Below are 6309 nucleotides of genomic sequence, written 5' to 3'. Positions count from 1 at the left end.
ATTTAACTGGCTGTAGCCTGTTCATTATGGTACGCATTCAACTCCGACGAGTGCCGTGATGAAGTGATACAGAAACGTTACAGAAAGGAGTTCAACAGATTTGCGACTTTTAACGAAAAGTGACTGTGGGGTTGTTTCAAACATGACTGATGTGTAATATTGCCAATATGTACGTAACAAGTCTGCATGTCTGAAAGGAGTTCAATAGGTTAGTAGCACATGCAGCAGTTTCTGCTCAATGTGTAGGTTTGCTAGCATGTTAGCCATTAATGTGATGGTACAGCAGGATTCTGTTGCTGTGAGTTTGATTAAGAGTCATTAAGTCCCCTAGTGGCCACATTTAATCAATGCAGCTTTAAATGTTTTTTAATGTTTTTAAGTGTAAGATTTCAATACAGACCTACATCAGACTTAGTATTATAAAATCCATTCGTTTCGGGGGAGAAAACCAAATCTTCAGCTGGTGAACTTAAAATCCCTACTCACAAAGTGCTATATTCCTGCTGTTCAACACTCACCATGTCCTTCCATGTGTATTGTTAATTACATGGTTATCTTGATTGGCTAGCTGTCATGCTTTAAAAACCAATAGTGAAACAGCAGTGAGTAACAGGTGACGACAACCTGACTACCGCCACAACACACCAAACCATTCCCAACCAGTCCAGCGGGTCTGTGTAACGTTAGTCCCATGACTGAAGTCAGTTACCAATCGCTGTACGTGTTGACTTTATTTCTATTATCCCCAACGATGCATGCTTAAACTGATCTGCATGTTGGCATAACCAGCAGCACGTTGACTTAACCTAATGAAAAATATAATTAGTTAGTTAGTTCAGGAAAATTGATCTTGGAACAATCAATAACCATTTCTGATTAGCTTCACCTCCATATGTCTAACTGTGGATGCATTAGATTAAATGTGACCCTTAAAGAGAATGTAGCTAGCTAGCAGCAGCAGGCCTGATGCTGTGCCCAGTAATGGCTTCCCATTAAACACTAACCCTCACGGTCGGTCTGTATTGACCCACTATGACCATGTGCTCTGATAACGGCACACGGATTACCTTCTGCGTGGTCGAACAGATCGAGTATTTCGACGGTGTAACATGAATCCGAGCGTTATCGTCTGTTATTCCATTGTATAACCCTCATCGACATCGTGGATCTTTTCTAACTGAGGGGGAAACTGCATGCGGTGTCCTTGCGCTGAAACGTCATCGTCGTCCTCGTCTTCTCCGGTACTGCGCAGCCTCGGACGCCATCTTGCTGCCGCCACCTGGTTCAAAACTCGTCCTGGCGGCTCTCAGCACCGACACCGGAGGATCCGCCGGCCGTCATCTGCGGGGCAAGCTGTGGAACAGCGGGATGGTGTCCCCCATTCTGTATATATACCTGTTGGACTATTTATTGGAATATAAAAACCGCCCGGATGCTCAGGACAGACGCCATGACCGATTAGGTCAGACAGACAGACAGACAGACAGCTGGCTGCTGAGTGTTGGAAGCAGAATGATCTCCAGTTGTAGTCAAACTGGGATATAATTGAGTCTCACCAGAGTAAAATGGACGCAGTGAGGCTGGTGGGAATGTGTCCCGTTCAACAGCAGGGGCTATGATGAAATATGGGCCGCAGGCAGATACACGCACCAGGAGCTGAAGGAAGAGAAGGGGGTGTTGAAGAATTGTAGATTGAAGAGATTTATTTAAAGATCATGGCGGAATAAAAGGGAAGAATCTGTAGTTTAACCCACTACGGCGACGAAGTGGTTAAATTAGTTGGCTTCGGTCCTGGTTTGTTATGGACCGTCATTGATTCTGGCGTTTCCCAAAGGGGGCCCACTCCCACTCAGTTTAATGTGTTTTTAACCGTTTTACTTTTGAGATTCAGGAGAAGAAAGGACCCCGTACTGCGGCGGCCATGTTCGCCCGCTTGTTTTGTCTCCGTTCAGACCGTCGCAGCAGCGGACGCCATGACGAAGCGCGTGGGAAGAGATATTAAATATCGGCGTTATTGCATTTGGTTTATCATATCACACTATGGACGGGGGGGGGGACACGGACCGTAGAGGAGACCTGCCGCTTGTAACACACAAAGGGCTGCGGCCATGATGGAGCTGCTGACTGATTATTAATGAGACCAGTCAACACGACATCACCAGCTAGTTACAGACGTTATCGCGTGCATCGCGCCAAAACCTCAGACCCGCTGCACTCTAACTGCTCCTCAGACCCAGTTTGACATGTTTAACAACAGCAGCCATTATATGATCATTTACGTTGAAGTGTTAAGAAGTCAGACTTGAACCGTAACCGCCGTTAAACCGCCGCAGCTGTGTTTAAATCCAGGCTGCGCGTGCATGCTTCTGTTGCACGGGAGGGGCGCGGATCGAGGCGCATGCGCTATGGGACGATGTCAAGTTGATGGCATGCAAGTGTTTTTGGTCTAAATGTTTGTCGTGTAAGGTGGGTTTGACATGTCTGTGCTGTGTGTTATTGTTTATCATCTGTCACATTTTACGCTGTCCGAATGCAGATGGCGGTAAATGAGCTGCAGCGACATCTAGAGGACTGCTGTCCAGTTAGCTCCCAGGCTAACACCCGGCTAACAGCTCTAGAGAACCAGGTAGACCGGTGTGCGGTCAGCCAGGTAACCGTCCGCTGACAAACAGCACAACGTTGTTTTAGACCCAAAACTACAGAACGTCAATATATCAGGTCAAACATCAAATCAATAAATCCACCAGCTCTTAATTCACAGTCCTGCAGAGGCGTGTGGGCTTTTTATAGACGCGTTTCTCCTCGTGGCATTGTGTTAAAATTGCCACGCATTTTTATCATTGAGGAATTCGCTCCGAGTGACATAAACGAGTAAGTAGTCGAGTCTCCCGCGGAGTTTGACGCGGGGACTGCGGGGACTGATGGGAGTGCCTCCATCTTGAGTGAGCAGAGGAGCTCTGCGGGACGACATGTCGCGTTTCTCCCAGTTTCTCTCCGGAACTCAACAAATACATGAGCTGACAGGTGGCGTGATGCGTTCAGGCCCTCATCATGTGAACATGTGGTTTCACAGTGAATTATTTTGATTTAATGAAACAAATCCAAGTCTATTCAACTTTTAAGACGCGCTGTAAATAATTATGTAGTGGTGTAAAGTAACTAAGTACATGTACTAAAGTACTGTAATAAAGTGCAGTTGTGAGGTATTTGTACTTCAGTATTTTCCACTTTATGCTACTTAATACTTCTACTACAGTAGGAGAGAAACTTTTTCCTCATGATATTTATGTGGCAGCTTTAGTTGGTGATTACTTTGAACAGGTTTTACATATAAACAGATTATCGTGTGTATTGTCAGACTGAACTACTCTACATAGAACGTTTTCAGCTCCACCTCAAACAATTACAGTAAAATGTTATTAATAATACATCAGTATTAACATTTCTGCATAATGAGTACTTTGGTACTTGAAGTACATTTTGCAGATGATACTTTACTGAAGTATTACTTTTGAGTGCAGTACTTGACACCCTGTTTTTAATAAACTAATCTTAGTGTAGTGAAATTATTATTACAATATTTTGATGTAATCGTATTGATCCATTTTTACTCGACTGTAGTTCAGATTATATTCCTTGTCTGGAAAGACAAGATCACTTTTAGGTTTTAGTGCATCAGGAAACTAACGTGCTAATTAAAGTCCTTTTTAGTTTGTGTATCTGAACCCCGTCTCTTTGTGGTATTGTTGTCCGTCTCTTCAGCAGTGACTGACGGATTATTTTGCAGGTGAGCCTGAACACAGACTCTCAGGGCGGCTCAGCAGCTGACTGTGTTCCTCTGCGGTGGATTAAAGCTGTCGGTCACAATATGAAACCAGAAATCAGTGTGACACAAACGACACTTTATTTGTCAGGAGTCTGACACATCGGCTCTGTGTACAGATCTGAAGTCAGTGGTAGACAGACAGGTGAGGACATGACAACAGGAAGACATCAGCTTCAAGTTTGGTCTTGAATAAATTCAGGGTTTGAGCTCTTCGAGGAATTTCTGATATCAACATACAAAACATGCAATACATTAAAACATACTGTCCCTTGATATCCCGACAGAAAAATCAAAGTTTAATAATTCAAACATCAGGGAAGGAAATGAACTTACACACACTTCAACATAGAAACCAGTTAGTTTCCAGAATCGATAAAACATCCCAGACTCTAAAATACACACTGACATCTGACTCAAATACACAACACCGTATTTAGGAAAGCTGGTGCAGTTTTCAGTGGTCCCATCAAATGCTTCAAGTAATTCAAAGCTTATTAACAGCTTCATTTCAGTGTGGAAACGTAGTGAGTTCATTTAGAGCAGCAAGATTCAAACGCACGACATTATCTACATCAGTAGTCAGGGCCGGATTGACCCTCTGCAAGGGCCCCGGGGCAGAAGTGTGCTGTGGGCCCCCAATGACCCCCCCCATTGCTCCCAATGTGTGCATTGTGTATGTATTGAACACACATTTATTTAGTGAAACGCACCATATTAGCACTATAAACTGAAACACACGACTATAAGATTATGGCTGCAACAATTATTTGAATTATTGATGAATCTGAAACATCAGAAAATATTTCTGTCTTGTTTGTTCTGACCAACAGTCCAAAACTCAAAGATGTGAAGTTTGCTGACTAAACAGAAGCTACAACCAACGAGTTAGAAAATTGAGATATCAATAATGTGTTTTGATCAATGAATCCTCTATTTAATTCTGCTCTAAATAGTAAAACAAATGCAAACAGAAGAGCACATCAGTGACGTCATGATCACATGTTGAAGCTGCAGAATGTAAACCTCGTCATGGAGGCTAATGTTAGCAAACTTCAGACAGATGTTAGTGTGCGACACCACTCTGACGTTACGTTTCATTATTAATCACTGACCCGTAATTGTCACGCCATCAGTCAACAAAAGTCTCACTTTAAACCTCAGAAAATAGTGAAAAATGTCCATCACACTTTCAGTGAGTGCAGAGTGACGCCTTGAAATGTCTTTGTCCGAGGACAATTTCAATTTGGCAACATGGAAGACAAAGAAAAGCAGTTAATTGATGCGGTACAGAAGCTGGAATCAGCAAATTTGTGCGAAAACTGACTAAAATGATGATCAACGAATGGTCTCTGCTGTTTATTACAGGAAACCACGAGCTGAGATTCAGGCTGTACTCTAACCTGCTTTACTAACTGTAATGTCGACGTGGAGCCTGATCAATGAAGATACATGAAGCGGAATTTAAAATGTTGTCAAGATCAAAAATCCCTTGAGCTCCTGATGCCAATGAAAACGATCAAAGTCACGCTGCTCACATCTGGAACATCTGGAGTATGTCAGTAGTTTGACAATAAAGGTCCGTTCATCCCGGTGGTTTTCCCAGAGCTTTCAGCCACATCTCATGGCCTCAATCTACAAATGGAGTTTGCTCAAATGTCTAGTTGTCTTCACAAAACCCAAGTATGGAATTATGGTCACATGTCAATGGGCGGATGAAGGCCAAAATATGTATCAGAGAGCTAAAAAAAACAAAACCTGCCGTCTAACAGCCCCCCTCAGTATGCTGAGAGTCAGGTCATAATAATGCAGGCGGTGCCTTCAGGCTCCTATCAGTTTATAGTGTGTCTCAGTGGTACATTTACACATCTATAGATGGTGGTCTGGGGCTCCACTTTGTCTAGTTACTGGTTCAGTCTACTACAGTTCATCATCATCATCATCATCTAGCTTTAGTTAAAGGTAGAAATAAACGGCTGTTAAAAATGATCCCTGCGGTGTAACTGGACACATCTGAAAGAGGCTAGCTTAGCTTAGTTTAGCTGGTTTCAGGCTTTCCAGTAGATTTTGTCCAATTCAGACTGAAGAGCATCAGTGAGGAGATGGACAGCTCATGTTAGCTTAGCACAAAGATACTGATATAAGTGTAGAAGTTGGGCGCTGAAGCAACATGAAGTGCAGTAGAGAGAAGTCACAGACGTTTGAGGTCATTTAGAGTCTCAGTTACAGAGTTTGTCCACCAGAGAGCGCTGACAGGCTGATTTTCACACTAAAATGTCAAATATACAAGGTCACATTTAAGGGTCATCATCACAAGTGAAACTGTTATAAGTTAGAGAAAAATATTTGCTAATATTGACTAAATGTGTGTGTTCACTGGCAGTGAGATAGTTTGTACCTTCAGAGAGACTCAGTTCAGTCTCCACCCGCCTGCTGCTGCTCAGTGCCATAAAGTGAGCCTCTCTCTGATCAGGTGACTATCCAGG

The sequence above is a fragment of the Enoplosus armatus genome, chromosome 15 (genome assembly GCF_043641665.1).
Source record: "Enoplosus armatus isolate fEnoArm2 chromosome 15, fEnoArm2.hap1, whole genome shotgun sequence".
NCBI classification, from domain to species: Eukaryota; Metazoa; Chordata; class Actinopteri; order Centrarchiformes; family Enoplosidae; genus Enoplosus; species Enoplosus armatus.
Note: the sequence above shows the minus strand (reverse complement) of the source record.